At 37.3% G+C, this 18,482-nt stretch overlaps 1 protein-coding gene across 1 annotated transcript in view; it reads right to left on the bottom strand.

Moving 5' to 3' along the window:
• The window catches only part of cdh24b (cadherin 24, type 2b), a 132,360-nt gene extending 117,327 nt beyond the window's left edge, over positions 1-15,033 (bottom strand). Inside the window, exon 1 of the mRNA XM_079877563.1 lies at positions 14,860-15,033. The gene's annotated coding sequence lies outside the window, so the exon portion shown is untranslated. The remainder of the gene's footprint in view (positions 1-14,859) is intronic.
• Between the last annotated feature and the right edge of the window lie 3,449 nt (positions 15,034-18,482).

Raw genomic sequence — 18,482 nt, 5'->3', positions numbered from 1 at the left:
TCACATTTGCAATTACATCTAGTCATTTAGCAGATATTTTTTACCTAAAGTGACTTACAAATGAGAAACATCACAAGCAATACTCGCATTACCTTAGTGCCAAAATTGGAATGCTAATGCAAAAGCTAATTTTAACTAATTCGCACGTGGTTTGGGTTTTATTTCTGGATTTAAGTCTCTGCAAACGTTGCCTACTTGCAATAAAAAAAAAAAAAACGTTTACAGTACAATAACCCTGAAGTCTGTTTTTAGCAACTGGCAAATCCTCAGCACTTGAACTTTAGCATGTAGCCATGGGTCCATTTTCAGGGTCAAGAGTCATAGTTTTAGGCTGCATGCAAAAAAGAGAACAGCAGAAGGCAAGACGTTATTCTGTCAGAACTTAAAATATGAGAGCAACTAAATGGTCGATTTCCAAATGACATGCTTAAAGTGTGTTGATCTCTTGACTCTGTTATAGTGGGGGCATTTGGCCAGTCAAGGAAATTACAGTGGTACTTTATGGAGCACTATGATTTATCTCAACACCATGCATATTTATAGTTATAAAAATGTTAAAAAATATTTTTAAGAGATTTAAATGTGGTCAATATTAACAAAAATGGTAAGTCTCAGCCTGGCACAGCATGCCCAATTGCCCATGAAATGCCCACTGAACATTCATGACCCAACTAATGCATAATGCATACAAAAAGGGTTAAAATCTTAACAGAAATCTCAGAAAGGAATCTTTTGGAAATCAGGAATGCAAGTTTTCATCAGTCAACCAGGTAACAAAGAATATTTAGAAGTTATTTGCAGTTATAAAATTATATATATATATATATATATATATATATATATATATATATATATATATATATATATATATATATATATATATAATATACAGTGCTATGCATAAGTTTAGACACCCATGCTAAAGTTGACTAAAAAGAGGAATAAAAAATAATCTTTTGGAAATTGAACTTAATGCCTTAATTAAAAAAATTTGGAAAAATCCAACCTTTAAGGACACCAATTTTCTTTGTGAATGAATAATGTATCGTAAATAAATAAATGTTCTTCCTTAAAATACAGGGTGCATAAGTCTGGACACCCCTATGTTAAATTCCCATAGAGGCAGGCAGATTTTTATTTTTAAAGGCCAGTTACTTCATGGATCCAGGATACTATGCATCCTGATAAAGTTCCCTTGGCCTTTGGAATTAAAATAGCCCCACATCATCACATAGCCTTCACCATACCTAGAGATTGGCATGGTTTTATTTCAGTTAGCCTAATAGCTGGTTTGATTTGCATTGAGAGATGATCTTATGGAAAGTACTCCATGCCAATCTCTAGGTATGGTGAAGGCTATGTGATGATGTGGGGCTATTTTAATTCCAAAGGCCAAGGGAACTTTATCAGGATGCATAGTATCCTGGATCCATGAAGTAACTGGCCTTTAAAAATAAAAATCTGCCTGCCTCTATGGGAATTTAACATAGGGGTGTCCAGACTTATGCACCCTGTATTTTAAGGAAGAACATTTATTTATTTACGATACATTATTCATTCACAAAGAAAATTGGTGTCCTTAAAGGTTGGATTTTTCCTAATTTTTTTAATTAAGGCATTAAGTTCAATTTCCAAAAGATGATTATTTATTCCTCTTTTTAGTCAACTTTAGCATGGGTGTCTAAACTTATGCATAGCACTGTATAATAATATATATATATAATATTATATATACAGATGAAAGGTTTGGATTAATTAAGAGTTTCACCAAGGATGCATTTATTTGAATGCATATTAGAATGATTTCTGAAGGATCATGTAACAATTAAGTAATGACTCCTGAAAAATCTGATTTGCCATCACAGGAATAAATTACATTTTAAAATATATTCAATAGAAAACAGTTATTTTATATTGTAACAATATTTCACAATATTACTGTTTTTACTGTATTTTTGATCAAATAAATGCAGCCTTGGTGAGCATAAGAGCCTTTTTTTTTTACATTAAAAAATAGTCTTAATTATTCCAATCTTTTGACCAGTAGTATACACATTATGAATACATATAGAGATAGAACGCATTCATTAGAAGAAGTTGTCAAATGTACAGTACTTTAGGCCATGTATTTGTCATACGAGTCAATAGCATTCTCTAGAAAGCCTGCTTATTCAAACATACCTGGGCCACAGGGAGATGTTTAAATAGTCCTTTCAACATGTAGCTTGTGGCAGAATATGTGTATCGCATTGCATTTAGCAGCTTTTATTGCACTGATGAGATCGATAAAGAGTTTTCCGATCTCAAATGGGAAAAGAATTCCAATGAGCGTGCGTTTGTGTGGCATTAGAGTTGATGGAAATGATATTGAAACTCTCTGTGATGTATTACTTCTGAGCAAATTTCACCCTCGAGTGATTTGGACAGAGCTTTCTGTGTACGCAACTGTGTACATAACCGCTGGTGTTCTCTGATTCTGATATTATGTTCTGGTTGCATATAAATAGCGGAGATTCAGAAAGTTATGTACTAAGGAAAGCAATGCTTTGCGATTACTAGATCTTTGAGTCAACAAGCACAAGATTTTCTCTCTACATTAAGTCATTCACACTCAGCTTCCTGGAAATTGACTGTAGATGACGATGGTGGAAAAAGACAACGAAGCTCTCAAAATTCAAGACCTCCCCCAGATTAAGGTCACTGCAGAGCTCCACGCTTATGACCCATCATAAAAAACGTGACCCGAAGGCAAGAAAATATTTGCCACGCCAAACTACCAGGTATGGATCAATCAAACCTTTGAAGTCTAGGCCATTTGCAAGCAAATGAAAAATAAATGAGAATCATCTGTGATTCTGAGTCTGTGATTGTGCATTTAACTTGCAAAGGCAAAAAACTGCAAACAAAATTTAGTTAGAACCGCATGGGGTCTCTTATACCAGTGGTTTTCAAACTGTGGGCCGTGCAAAGTGTTAGAATTGTGGTGCATTCATGTGCGAAATATGAAAAATGTAAGTTCTCAAATTCAATTAGCAAGTTCATTGGTGGGCATACCTTATATTTACATATTTCACACATGACACCGTGCCTGTAGTGCTTTTAAAGGAATGGTAAACCCTAAAAATCCTGTAATCATTTACTCATCCTCATTCCAGACCTGTATGACTTTCTCTTTTTCTGTGGAACACAAAAGAAGATATTTTGAATAATGTTGGTAAAACTGTGAAGGTTCCTATTTACTTCCATGGTGTGGACAAAAATACTATGCAAGTCAATGGAAACCAGAACTGTTTTCTTACCAACATAATCATCAAAATATCTTCTTTTGTATTCTATAGAAGCAAGAACGTCATACAGGTTTGGAATGATACAGAATTTTCCTTTTTGGGTAAACTATCCCTTGAAGCAATGGAGCTCATAACGATTCACAAGCAAACAGCTGTTTGTTTTTTTAATGATTTGGTCTCACAAACTAGTACTTACAGGTTTGAATCAGTCTGATGAAACCTTTAATAAATGAACTAATGAATCATTCAGAAGGGCTACTGAATCAACACGACTCCAAGTTCCATGTGAATGCATCATTACTTCAATCAATTAGCCTGTTCTTACTTGCTGTGACACCAAGAAAGATCCTACACTATGTTTCATTATTAGAATCTATTTTACTTTTGGATTTTATATCCTTAGAATATTTATTTCAATACATAGGATCTATAAATTATCTTCTTATCTATAGCTTAAGCCTTAAGAAAGTAGGCATACTTGATTATACCTTTAAAGGAGAACTTAGTAACTATTTTAACTTAATAAAACTGTCTAGAATTCATTTGGATGGTTAAACATCCTGTTCTGGTGATATTGGTGACTTTCCCCGCTCCCCCCAGCGTTCCCAGGCGGAAAACCAACCTTGCAACTTGGGGACTACCGTCCCGGCAAGATAGAAATTGGAAGTCTCGTGAGAAGCAAGAACGAGAACGAGAACGAGCGCGAAACACGAATTGCTTTACGGCAATTCGACATAAACACACACGCATGTATGATGTATTACCAGATTACCCACCTCGGTAGACATAGCTCCACACGATACAGTTGGCTTGCTCCGATCAAAACAAACGCACATGAGCAGCGGTAGAGAGGGGGAGGAGGCCGCCGCAAGTGAGTTTTTTACGACCGTGTTGTGAAATATACGCCCCCCCACAGCTGTAGGGGGAGCTCGTGGGGAAAACATGCGACAACAAAAGGGAAAATCAGCAAAGAAGTGACTAGAGTTCGCTAGAGTTGCCGAGTTCTCCTTTAAAGTAAATTGATTAAACCTCTTTTTTGTGTCTTAAAGTTTGGGAACCCCTGTTCTATGATCTGTCCTGCAGCAGACAGGTTTGGCTCATCTAAACTCAGATTCAGACAAGACGTTTCAGTGTTGTGTAGTTGCTGTATTTCACCTCTGTAAGACAAGATGCTCCACACAATAAAATAACCTCACTATTCTTCTACCTTCACCACAATAAAACAATTACAATTACTTTTGGTGAGTCCTTCCAGCACCTATCACTGGCCCCATCACCACAGCAGCAGCAAAGCCTGATGGGATTGCCCTTTGAGCTTCAGTCTGCCATCTTCATCATTCTATCAGCTTCAGTGTCTGTGGAAACTGAAATGGCATTACTGAGTGAATTACTGAGCATGGCGGATTGAGAAATGTGTGCGTTACATGAGTGTCCTATTCGACCGGCTGGCTTGAGCGGTGTAGTGCTTTTTCGTTTCTCCGCAAAAGTTCAAACAATTCATTCACTTTATCCCCTCTCTGTTTGAATCAGTCCCCGTCTCAGTGGAACATACAATAAAGAGGAACGCAAGCAGATTTCTCCTTTGAACATTTAGGAGGCGGCTGTTTATTGCGTTCCTCTTTTCCAAGCAGGATCATCAATTATGTATAATATAACACTTTTACGATTAAGGCCTCAAAAAAAGAAGAAGCAAGAAACAAGATTTAAGCCTGCCATTGAAAGTCAAACCCACCACCCCCCTTCTCTAATTGAAGTGAGTGATGAGCCTTTTTAATAAGAATCAATCTGGGGGGGGGGAATGAAAATACTGGATTGTGAGACAGGATTAATGCATCAGAAAAAGGAAGAAAAAAAGACTCAATTAAGACTATGCCAAACTTTGGCAAGCGATAACGCATTAGAATTAAACACATCAACCTAGAGACGACAACATTGAATCAGATCCAAGAATTATTCAGGTATAAAAATTCGAAATGCATATTTATTGATGGCTTCAGATAATTCACTGCAAATGTAATCAAGGGCCAGAAACACACACACACACATATATAAATTCACCAGCAGTTCGCGACACCCTACTACAATTAAAATCACAGGCTCAGCGTTCCCTGGACCCAGGTATTGATGATTCATTTTGCATTGTATCAGAGAAACAGAAATGCTGTTAAAAGGAGATCAGTCAGGCAGCAGACATAGGGGGGCTCTCTCTAATTGCCTATTCATCAAAAGAGTTCCTCAAGTATATCCAGAGCTGAAATATCACGCATGACAACTGAACCGCACTCCATTAATTATGCTTCCAATGAACCAGGTTCACAACACTCCTCTTCTGGTTATTAGAATCTCAGTCTCTCGCTCTCTCCACTGGAGATTCACATAATCAGAGTCATACTTTAACAAACGAGGATAATCATTCACACTGGTAAACAGAGCTGTAGGAATAAATCCTCACACACACACACACGAACTGACAAGGCACATTTTCTACATCAAATTGAAAAAAAGTGGTTAAGGAGGGGGGTTGTTGGTACTTGAACACTGTTAAACAATAGCGTGGGTGACGCATTTGTGGTTTTGTACACATTGACAAACAGAAGACCATATAATAGCACAGAAACTCTGTTGTACTAATGCTCGCTACTAATGTTGGAAAAAAAAAAGAACAATCACTGACTTGGATCTTTGAGCTTCTAAATTATCTTTGTCAACTTTTTACTTAAATGTAGTGATACACCTGCTTTAAGACAACATGAAAACAAAATTAACCTTATTTATTTTCCTTATACATGTTCCTCAGTGCATGTTATTAAAAACTGAATGTTTTCATAATCTTTCATCAGAATGTTACTCTGCCTCTGCAACAGATTATGCCAACAAGCCCTTTTATTTTTCAGCCCCTCCAAGTACCCATCACATTCATCTGTTTCAGTTTCAGTCACGTCATTTTTATCCTCGCAGCCGCCGTATTTATAAGCGTCAGTAAGTAAAAGCAACGGTGGAGAATTCTAAAACACTTAAGGAACGATTTCAAGAGAAATGTAGATCATTCATTTTGATCTTATACCAAACTATTATTTATACAGATCTGTAGTCATTTAAGACATTTTAAATTAAAGTGCTAATGCGAGTAGATTTTGAATTTTGCATTTGACTGATGTTATAAATTTAAAAAGTGTTTTGTTAGGCTTAAATTTATTAGATATTTAAAATATATTTTTTGAAACATATATTTAAAAAAATGTTTTTAGTCAGAGCCAATAACCCACATTATATATAAAAAATTGTTTGTTTTGCAGAAACTAAAATGTTACATTAGCAGGTTACGCTTTTTTGCTAACCTTGAAGGCTTGCATTCAAGTGGCTTTGGTAGAAACTTCCAGGCAAGTGTGTTGAAGCTGGTTGGAGCTAAACTGTGTAGGATTATTGCCCTCCAGGGGCAGGATTGGACACCCCTGTTGTAGAAGAATGATGTTGGTTCAACACGCAACACTCTACAGCATTTACTGTGTAATTTATTGCTTCTTTATCTGCTAAATAAATATCTCACAATTGTCCTACTTGTCTGTGAAAATCAAGCAAACAGTACATATTTATTTTATCCAAATTAATTTTGCATTGAGAAGTTTTATTTTAATACTCCACTTCTTTACTTTTGTTTACGGAACTCTTGCATTCATAAATGCTGCTGTCTAATTCTATCCCTGCAAGCAGCTGCAACTGCTGACAAACTCATCTGTCATTTGCCAGTGTAAGTGTGTACACGTGATACATTGTGCCTCAGGGCTCTTAATGTTAACTATCTGAGCTCAGGCCTCATTTTTTTTTTTTTTTTTGGATTTCACTGCATTAAAAGAAATATTCCAGGTTCAGTACAAGCTGAGCTCAGTCATCAGAATTTGCGGTGTAATGTTGATTACCACAGGAAATTATTTTGACTTTACCCTCTTTTTAAAATAACTCTTTGATGTCCCCAGAGTGTGTATGTGAAGTTTTAGCCTCAAAATACCCCACAAATATTTTTATATAGCATGTTAAAATTGAACATTTTTGAGGGTGAGCAAAAACGCTTTGTTATTATGTGTGTCCCTTTAAATTCAAATGAGCAGCTGCTCCCAGCATGGGGGCGGAGCTACAGGAGCTTGTGTCCTGAAAATTTCTAAATCTTTTTTATGTTTAAGTTTATGTAGCTGATGTGGAGTTAACTATCTTCTAGTCATTGATTAGCATATTCTGTCATGATAATCTATAAATCGCGCTCCCGGGGGCGGGGTTTATGTAAATTTTAGTGTTAGTGATGTCACTAACCCGGGAGGAATGTCGTGTAGTCCCCACCAGCCATTTGTTGTAGTCCTTAAAAAGCAATTTCTTTAAAAGAAAATATCTCCCTTTCATTTGAACTTTGAGCATTGTGACTTGGCAGATGTTGTTTATGCTCAAACATCAACATTACACACTAACTAAAGTTAAAAAAGTGAAATCATAATCAACCACCCCTTTAAGATATTTTTGATTAAATCTGAGAGCTGGCTCACTCCTCCACAGGCTTCTTTGTAATTGAAACTTGCCGGCCCAGAAAGTTAGTAAAGACAATGTTTACAATAGTCCAAGTGACTACAGTGGCTCAAAAAAAACAAAAATAACAACTTTATTCAACTATTCATTTTCTTCTGTGTGGGCCTCTGAGTTCACATAGTGTAACAGCGCAGCACTTCTGGGTTGTACGTCAGAACGTAGGCTCACTATTGGCCGACGCTGGTCATGTGTGTGTGATGCTGGCCATTTTTGTTTAGTTTTTTCGCACAAAAAGTATTCTTGTCGCTTGATAAACTTATGGTTGAGCCACTGTAGTCACTTGAACTATTTTAAACATTGTCTTTACTAACTTTCTGGGTCGGCAAGTTTCAATTACAAAGAAGCCTATGGAGGAGTGAGCCAGCTCTCATTTAATCAAAAATATCTTAATTTGTGTTCCGAAGATGAACGAAAGTCTTACAGGGTTGGAACAACATGAGGGTTAGTAATTTTCATTTTTGGGTGAACTAACCCTTTAAATGTCAAGTTGCTATTGAAAAAGTATGTATTTTAACATTAACATATACGTGCCATTTACTTCCATTATAAGGGACTCACTGTAACCAAAGGGGGGGGGGGGGGGGTAATTTCTGTGTTAATCAAAATTATGCCACAAGTACTGTCAATTGAGCTTACAGTAAGTATTGAACTGAAATATTCCTTTAAAGAGTTAAAGCGTGCTTGAGAACACACACACTTATCTAGAGGCTCCTTGAGGCACACGACTGATGAGAAAAAAATCTTCAAAGCCATAAACTGAGGCCTACTCTGTTCGTTTGATGTGGAGATAATGATTAAGGTACATAGCGAGACAACATTTCCATTCGACTGCAAATTGGAAAGATTTTGAGATGGATATCTGAAACTCAACACAAGGTGAGGAAAGATGATTGTCAGGGTCACTGGAAGTTTGACTCAGAGTCAATTGTGACATAATTGGGACTTCAGGCACTGGAGAAGGCTGGTTGTCGAGGTTATTATATGCTTTGTTTAGAACATTGGACTTGAAATGCTCAAGCCGTAGCTAGCATACAATCTCAACTGGGGGGGAAAAATGCAACAGACATTTTTTATCTTTTCTACTTTCTAATAAGACCAGGTAAATTGGTGGTAACTTGGTTGTGTTCATGACTGGCATGGGTTTCTGTAGGAGGACAGCAAGCAACTGACAGCAAGTAAACAAGATGAAGTTCAACCTTCCTTGTATATGAACCAAAATGGCAACTGAAAATGACATTTCACATTTAAAATTCGCCAAAGCCAGCCAGGCAGCCATCTCACTGGTGATTTGTGCTCTTCCAGAGAGGAAGGCATTACTGTGTGTGAGGGGGAATACATCTGTCTGTCTGTCTGATAAAGCGAATGCCAGTCCATGTGCCATCGCACATTCTTCCTCTGCTTCAGGCCCTCCACAGCTATCAGTCCATCATTGTCATACAATAATTCTGCGTGTAATACCAGTCTGAGTCCCACAGAAACTGACATACTGTGTCTGCAGTGAGAGCGTGTTAAACCCACTCAACATCCTGTAGAACAGACCAATTTAACACAGAAATAAGCCAATTATCTTCGAAGAGTAGGCAAATTTACAATAGGATTTTCACAATTCCTGTTGGACGTTCGTGTTAGGGGTTGGGTTTAGTCTCTTTCATGAGACACATTAGTCTCTTTCATGACCACACACATTTTTCTAGACAACAATCTCACTTTCACTCACTCATAGAGAGAGGCTTTAGTCTAATGCAAACATCACACGCAGATTACACACCACTAAAGAGATACTGTCAATACAAGACATCTGGACATCTACCGATGGAGATTCTGTAAAGTCCACATCTCTCTGCATGAAAACTCAGCAATATTCCAGATTAAAGGAATATTCTGGGTTCAGTGCAAGTTAAACTCAGTTAATAGAAAGCGTGTCATAATGTTAATTACTACAATACTTAATTTCCACATCTTTAAAAGAAGCACAAATCTGGGTTACAGTGAGGTACTGGCAAAGAGGAGAATGGGGACAATCAATAAACTTTAAAATATTCACTGTTCCAATAGTACAGTATCAAAACAAACAATATTAGTGTTAATATGATTTTAGTGTGAATACTTCTGTATGACATTCTATCCAGTTTTAGAACTTTGTTGCCAAGACAATGCAATGTCATAAACATTAAACAGCTTTACAATCAATACAGTGTTACCAGAATAGTTCATGTAAGTGCTTTTATAAAAGTATATACTTCATATTTCTACTTTTAAGTACTCCAAAAATATTCATCATTGTAAGTATCCAGATAATATCGATTTATGCAAAAGAAATTAAAGAAACAAAGGACAAGTCTTTTTTTTTTTTTTTTTTGGTAATCAACTTTACCACAATTGTATTAACAAGTAATTAATTTGTACTAAACTTGGAATATTTCTTTAAGATTTGAGTAGCCTTAGTGTCAAAGAGATTGTGAAATCAATTGGATTATAATACACCATCAAAATAGATGATACTTCTCGCTTGGTAGAGCAGCTGATGTTTGAGAGCTGTATTACAGAGTGGCACTAATCATAGTGTCGGATTTATAGTTGTCATTCAAATGTTTGTCTGACTGCTAGAATGGCATTAACCAATCAACCAGATCATCCTCATTCTCAGCCCTTGTAAGATTAGGCCACATAGCAGACAGTGTAAGGAGAAAGAGATGGACCACTTGTAGATAAATCCATTCATCTTCTATATCTTATGTCGGTCTCAGAGGAGTGCTGGAGCCTACTTGTAGATAAATGAATGGGAGAAACCACAACACTCAATATTTGCGCAAAGACGTAAAATGTATGATACCATTTTTGCTAGATTTTATTGCTGATTTTATGTTATTGAGGCGCAAACAATTTTGGAGATTTCAGTCTTTCCCTATTCAAGCAGACAGGAGTTGTATTAATCACAATAAACAAAAATAGCTGCCTGGGGTCGTTGCCAAGATGGCATCAGAGTGGAATGACTTGCCTTGAAAAGGATTTGGCAACATTAAGAAGATACCTGGGAACAAGGACCAAGGTTTGGGATAGAGAAATTCTTTCATGATCAGACACCAGAGTTGTTCCACAGTCAAACTCGAGAATCCCCCTCGACAGAAAACGTGTTCCGGGGTGGTGTTGTCCGTTATCGTGGCGGCCCACATGTTTGCAGGACGTTCCCTGTGTGCCGATCCGCTACACCACTGGGCATTTGAATGGATGGATGGTTGGATGGATGGACGGACAGACAGACACATATCATTCCCCAGTGTGGTTAGGTCCATGGGAATAAATTGTTTCATTTTAATTTCTAGTGGAGAATATTCACTTTCAGTGCCAATAGCTCTTAAAGCGCTACTTTATTTTTCACTTCAACAGCATACAACAGCCCCACTTACTGCCTATCAGTGGAGACCACTTCCTGCCTTTGGCATGAAAAGCACTTCTGGCTCCCACAATATATTCAGAAAAACATTAAAATTACAAAATAATAAAACAGTTTGAAGTGCATCACAATAATACGCAGATTCTTGCTACCAGCACATGAGCGTTTTACTTATCACAGCAAGCTCTCTAAAAGCCAGAGAGATTGAAAGTATCACCTCATTTGCTCACTTCACCTGACTCTTTCTCATGGTGAACCAATGAGGTTATCACCCTGAGTCACACCAACAAATTTCTGAGGGACACTGTTATTTTAGAGAAGGTTTAAAACATCCATTAAAAGGTTTCTGTGTTTAGTTAGCTTGTTATGCTCCACTAATGAACAGAAAAAGATAGCTATAACATTGCTGACACTAGTGCCATGTCAAAAAGATGCACAGCAGTCTGTATCCAAAGAGACAATCTGCATGATACTAATCTGATTCAGGATTGTAAAGAGAGCCCCCTGTTAGCTTTAATACTCACTTTAACTTAGTCTCTGAGGGCTTCTTATCTGATAAAGCTTGTCGACTTCATTTTACTCAATGGCCTGCTGTAGATGGAAGCTCTTTAGAGGAACAATTCCCTTTTTTTCTGTGGAAACAGAAACACTTGCTTTCCAAATTGCTAAGGGTGTGTAGAGGTTGTATAATGGGCCCTTTTCTTTAATTATGACAGAAAATATTTCAGGTTTGGATCTTACAACATAAACACATTTACACTCACCATTCCTCACTTCTTTTTGTTCTCCTCCTTGCATGTGCTCATCGCTGCATCTATTGTAAATTAAAGTAATGCCTAAGGCTGTGAGTCAGTCAGTCTTCCCTGTGACAATACCATATTTATCTATTGCCGTCTCTTGCAAGGAAAGCCTTAGTCCAACATAAGCCATTGAGCCAATGTCTTGTCTATTTCAACATGGATGCCTTTCACATTTCCTCCTCACACCATCTCTTCTTCTCCATTTCGCCCTTGGTAAATGCAAGAGCTCCTTGTGTGTAAACAATTACAAGCTTATTGCTGACACAGATTGCTGGAGTCACGTTAAATAAAATCAGAGGAGTGTTCACCCGAACTGCAAGCTGCCTCCTGCCTGGCCCATTTTGTAACAGTGAACCTCCCCTTGCTGAAGCTTAGCCAAGCTGAAAGGGATTTTGTGCATCACAAAAAAAAATCTGCATATACTCACATAAAAACAACAACAAAAATCAATTTGTATCTGGGTCCCTTTGATAGAGCAAAATCATCAAAGGAGAAAAATGCATTTTGTTTCAAGGCACACATACAATTACTGTACAAGAAAGGACCACGTGGAAAAAAAATAAGAAAGGTGTGTATATGGACATCATAAGCCCATAATACAAGATATGTAGAAACACATTTGGAGTGCAGAGACTCAATAGTTATTTGTCTTCTTTTTGGCCCTTCTTTAAGCTTCCTTTCTGCTCCTCAAGTGCGTTTTTATACAACAATCCCAAAAAATATAACTTAAAACCAGACAATGCAATGCAAAAAAAAAAAACATCTCCCCACATTTAAACATATCCACATTCATCCGCTCCTTTAGAGATGTGTAAAGTATGACTTTTCTGCCTCTAGCGACAACAAACAGAAATGCATTCCCTTCATTTCCCAGTGGTCGGACTAACAGGCTAGTCCCGCCCACAATTCACTTCATTGTTTGGGTAGCCTAAATAGTTTAGTGTCCAGCTGGTCAAGATGCTAAAACAGTGTAAAGCCATAATGTTGGAAAATCCACCATGAATTACTTATTGGACTTACTATAAGTAGGATTACTATGAGAATAGATTATTTATAAAAAAGTACTTTTATATACAAGCACATTACACATTTAAAGTCGCCATGAAACGGAAGTTGAGATCATCTTTTCTTCCCTATAGTTGCTTAGGCCTACTGTATATCCAAGAGAAATGGCTTCTCAAACAAGATTTAGGACATGACTTGATTTTGTCCATCGGGAATTGATTGGATCAATCATTGTGGTTTGAGGCAATCTGAGTGACAGGTCTTCCTGCCCTTGCGTCAGTAAACATCATCAGAGAAGGGATGTTGTTGCAAGAGGGGAAGTTGTTTTGATAAAAGATTAAGAGGGCACTTGAAATTAATAAATAATAATGTGCACGGATAAATAGTTTTTTTAATAAATACTGCAATTTATACGGATCAATTTTGATTTCATGGTGACTTTAAGTGACAGACACTTAAAGACAACCACCAATATGATACATATTAGCCAAGGTAATCACAACGAAAGTTTGCAAAATATGAAATGACTTAGTCAAGAGATTTTTTTTTTTTTTTCGATGTATAGCCTATGATGTTACTTATGTTTTGTCGATGTAGGCTACTGTACGTACCATACCGTAACGAAAAGTTATGGACCAACTTGCTGTTGCTATGGTAACCTCCTCAAACGAACGCGACTTATTTAACTTAGAAGGCTCCTCTGAATACTCTAACTTTTGTGGCTGTGAATCTTAACCCCCGAAAGGTTTTATGTTGTGACTTTTTTTCGGGGGTTAAGATTTAATCAGGGAGGTCATACCTTTTAAGCGCACTTAACCCAAAAACATCACATGTCGGCTACTTCACGCAACCCATGGCCATGGGTAATGAAAGCGGCAGCACATCTACCTACAGCCAACTGTAAGCTAATCATTATTACAAAAAACATGGAGAGAAAAGAAAACAACGTCTGGCATACTAAAAGGGCATTCGCGCTAATAATGTATTTGGGTAAAACACATGGCACGAGCAGCAGAGCGTATCCAGCCTTGCCGCCGCGCGCTCGCTCACGCGCAGCCACACTCACTTCATTTGCGACTAAAAACATTATTAGGGACTCAAATGAGTGTCATCAGTGAAACCGTCGTTAAGGAAGGACTAACTGTTTAATGTGTGCCCCGCGAACACCGGGGTGTCGGTAAACGTGTATGCTGTTGCCCCGTGAATCCCTCAACGGTGACAGACAGAAGCGCGCGCGCCATCTGCTTCAATCCCTTCGCGCGCCCAGTTATGTGGAAGGTCCGCGTTTCCCAAGAGTGCGTCTAGTATTTAATAACTCATTTATCACAAAACCACCACTTATAGCCTATAGGAAGAACAGCATACATGTATTCATCACCCAGTTAGTCCGTCATGAGTAGTCTACTGGAGTTTTTGGACATTGTCAATGGGAAACATCGGTAGGCTACTTTGTATTGACTATTTGTTGAATGATCTACATTGTTAAAAACAATCGTAGTGGACTTTAGATGGACAAAGCGGACACAAACTGAACACAATACGATGGTGTTTCTTCTTATTCACAACGCTTTAAAGCCAAAATAATATAAATTAGGGAACTAACACAAAAATATATACATAATACTTAATTTGAAATTAATACATTTGCAAATATATCCTTCGTGCGGCGCACTGGGCTGCTTATTCCTTAACCCAACATTCAAAAAATAGACTCTAAAATATGAAGGAGACAGAAGCTCTGGCTTTGATAGCTCGTGTTAAATTCATCCCGAGCGATCTAGAAAAAAAATGAATATTTTACCTTGTAATGTCGATCTTAATGCGTGGACTTTCTTCCTGCGCTGTGTGAGTCTGTCGGTGTTCAATGACAAGCACTGAGTCAAATATGAACAGGGCAAACGCTGTTATCGCATCTCTCTCTCTCTCGCTCGCTCTCTCCCTTTCCCTCTCTCTCCCATAATAAAACGACTGTTTTAAAATCCCTCATCACGTACTCACTCTCCCTCGCTCTCGGCAGTCTGCAGCCTATCACAACAATCATGACAACTATCTCTTACAGAAATCCGATGTATAATAGAAAATAAATCCTATAATTTTGCAATCATCACAATTTACAACATCATTACTCCCTTATTATGGTAATAGACTATGGGGTGAGTGCAGTTCTTTGCATTTCCCCCCACATTTATATAATTTCTCTTAGGCAAGACAGCACAACAGAAACATTATGTGAGTCCAATATTAAAGAGACTATCCCTCCTCTATCATAGAAGCAGAACTGAGCCAGTCAAAGCATAAATGGACATATTTATCCACGCGGGAATGTTTGGTGTTGCTGCCAAGGCTTCCTCTGTGTGTGTACGTGTGTCTGTGTATCTGTTGAGCTTTGAAGGGCACTGTTTTAAAAAAGAGAAAAAGAAAAGTGATGGAGTCTCTGACCCACGTCGTCCTTCAGCTCCAGTATCACCTACTTTATGCCGGACAAATGTTTAAAAACATCCTAACTTGCATATCACAACAGAACAGAAAATGTATGTCAATGTTATCCGGCACTTAAATAGATAGTTCGCCCAAAAATACACAATCCATTATCATTTACTCACCCTCATGAGGTTCCAAACCTGTATGAACACAAAAGACAATATTTTAAAGAATGTTTCAACTGTTTTTATTATTACAATGAAAGTCAAAAGAGCCTAAACCAACACTTGGACTTTCTTTAAAACACTAACGGTGCAGTCACATCAGCAAAATTTGGTTACACTTTATTTTAATGCCCTTGTTACAGTGTAATTATACATTTAAGTACTGAGTAATAATAATTAACGTACTAAAGGAAATTCTTTAGCCCTCACGCAAAATTACCAAATGCATGGATTTCTACTGAAATAACTGGATTTTGCCCACAAAAATTTGCACGGTCGGCACTGATCATAGCCTACCTTAGGACTTAAGAAATTCAACAGGTTTGGAACAAAGTGAGGGAGAGTAAATGATAACAGAATTGTCATTTTTGAGTGAACGATTCCCTCAACTATGGGAAGCAATGACAGTGGGAAAATCAGCCGAGCCAGTTATTTTCAAGAGTCTTCTGACAACACAAAAAAGCACAGACTTACAGCCAAGAAAACAGGAGGCAAAATTTCTGATATCTCCCGTCCTCCGTCTCCGACGAGCATGTTGTCTCTCTCCACCTGTCTACCTGTAGCTGCTGTCAATGACAATACTGAGGCTTCGCCCATAAGGCCTCCTCGCCTTGATCTTCTGCTGACATTTACCATTTGAAGTCCTGTCCTAAGCAGGAGACAATGACACAAACACGCTGACTCCTTCCGCATTTGTGCTGGCGTGTGGGTGTGTGGACGCGTTTGATCCGGGGACGGTTTGTTGTTGACAGGGCGATGCATTCAAAAAGTTTCACGTTAGTGAGGGGTGAGGAGGATTATTTGCGCTCGAGCGGCGGGTTGTAAATAATAAATGTGCTGGTGCAGACCTCTGTGAAATATTTTCCGCATGTTTTTCTTCTTTTCCAGCGGCTATCGTGCCCTCATTGGATCTGTTACTCTACCAACCGCTGTATATTGAACAGTCAGATAGGAATAGAGGAAAGCCTCTTAGAGGAGATCTCACTGAATCTGACACATTTAAACATGCTGACCTGTCTCTTGACCCTTCACAGCTCCCGAACAGGGCCAGGGGCTGATGATGTCAGCAGAGCCGGAGGTCACAGGGTCAAATTCCCTCACACTGTAAAAAAAGTCCATCTAACTTCAGCTTAAAAACTTATGTTCAGCTGCAGCCTTACATTTTTTAAGTAATAAAATTGACTATACAAGTAATTTCGACTTAAATTATATTTTGAAAAAAAATTGTGAAATGTATTTATAAAATATTATTAAAGTTGAAATTACTTGTACAGCCAAGATGAGTCAAAATTAAGTTGAAATTGGTTAAATTATTACAATGAGTTAAAGTAATGGGAAAAACATATGCTGCCATGATGTATTGATCGTAGCTCTTGGAATGTCATGGTGCTCTTGTGTTCATATTAAACATTTCTTTTTTTGTTTTTTGGGAGAGGGAAAAGCTGTTAAAAGTAGTGTGCTTAAAGTAATTGAAGCAATTTTCTATAGCTATAAAAAATGTCTGACATTATCTGCCACACAATCAGTTCATGGTAATGAACAGCACTGGTAATCATCATTAACCGAGTCAAGAGAATAAGAAGATTTTACAGTTGTTTAGATAAATATTTAGAGATGGAGATAGATGGAAAGTGGAAACCGTAAAACATTAAAGCACTGAAAATTTGTTATTCTATACGTCACGTCTTTGTAATGAGAAAACCTTGATCTCTTGTTCTCGCCACGTGAAAACATTTTATACAAATTAGAAACTGTGTATGTGTCGCCGTCCTCAAAATAGGTCTATTTTCTCCTCACTTATGTGTTCTATCTTACGTGGCTGGCAGGCCAAGAGGGGTGCAATTTAAGGTGTATTCAAGACGTTGGCTGCCTTGAATAAATTGGGGTCTATTTTCCTGACATCTGGTCTTTTAGAAAGATCATTACTTTGATCTTTTTAAACTTTACCACAAGAGAGGGTTCTGAGACTTGTTACTTTGCACTCTGTCGTTTCATTCCCTCTAGCATAGCATATCCTGTCACTCCTCTACTTTCTCCATCTGTCCCTTCACTTTGCCTCTCTATTTCTTAACCCTCATTCTCACATTTTCTGCAAAATATATATCTGTGAATTAAAGTAAATCTAAAGTGAATTAAAAAAATAGTTCACCCCAAAACAAATATATGTTTTTCACCCTTATGTCGTTCCAAACCTCTATGAGTTTCTTTCTTCTGCGGAACACAGAACATTTATTACTGTTGATTATATAACAATTTATACCTTTCACCTTGCCAGTCACCTTTAGCTTTGCTAAATCGTTTTATGGCAATATTCTCAGTAAAGCTGCTTAGTAACAATATGCTTAATAAACAAACATGTAAATTGAAACTGTTTCGGTTTTTTTTTTTTTTTTTTTTACATAAATAGTGGATAGAAGAATAATGTCTCCTTAATACAAAGTAAGTAAATATTGTCCAGATAATGCTTATATAAATACTTATATGATATATATAAAGCTGGATTATTTACTTTGTTTGTGTGTGTGTGTGTGTGTGTGTGTGTGTGTATAATAGACTATTATGTTGTTTGCAAAAGTAAATATTTAAGCTTTATATTGTAGTTTACTGAAGTTAGGAAAAAAATCTCAAGTATATATATATATATATATATATATATATATATATATATATATATATATACTGTATATACATACATACATACATACATACACATATCTATCTTAGGAAGGGTGTAACTTTTTGTTTTTATTTTCAAAAACATTTTCAGCAGCCATTATTT

The sequence above is a fragment of the Squalius cephalus genome (assembly GCF_949319135.1).
Source record: "Squalius cephalus genome assembly, chromosome: 7".
Taxonomy (NCBI): domain Eukaryota; kingdom Metazoa; phylum Chordata; class Actinopteri; order Cypriniformes; family Leuciscidae; genus Squalius; species Squalius cephalus.
The sequence above is the reverse complement of the archived record's forward strand: the minus strand, read 5'-3'. Positions and strand labels throughout refer to the sequence as shown.